Raw genomic sequence first — 239 nt, forward strand, 5'->3', positions numbered from 1 at the left:
TTGGCTTATTTATATCCAAGACACGTCGTAAATATAAGCACAATAGTGTTAGCGTCGAAGTCCTGGCTGGAAAATTCATTAGATACCGTACTTTTGGCATAAACCATCATGCCAAAGGTATGATGGTATCTTTTGGTAATAATATTGTTTTGTCTTTGGGCGAAGCACATGTTTTATTCCTCAAGTGATTTTTAAATGTATGGTTTCATGTTCGATAACCTAAAAATTTAATATTCAAA

This window comes from Penaeus monodon, chromosome 24 (assembly GCF_015228065.2).
Source record: "Penaeus monodon isolate SGIC_2016 chromosome 24, NSTDA_Pmon_1, whole genome shotgun sequence".
Lineage (NCBI taxonomy): Eukaryota > Metazoa > Arthropoda > Malacostraca > Decapoda > Penaeidae > Penaeus > Penaeus monodon.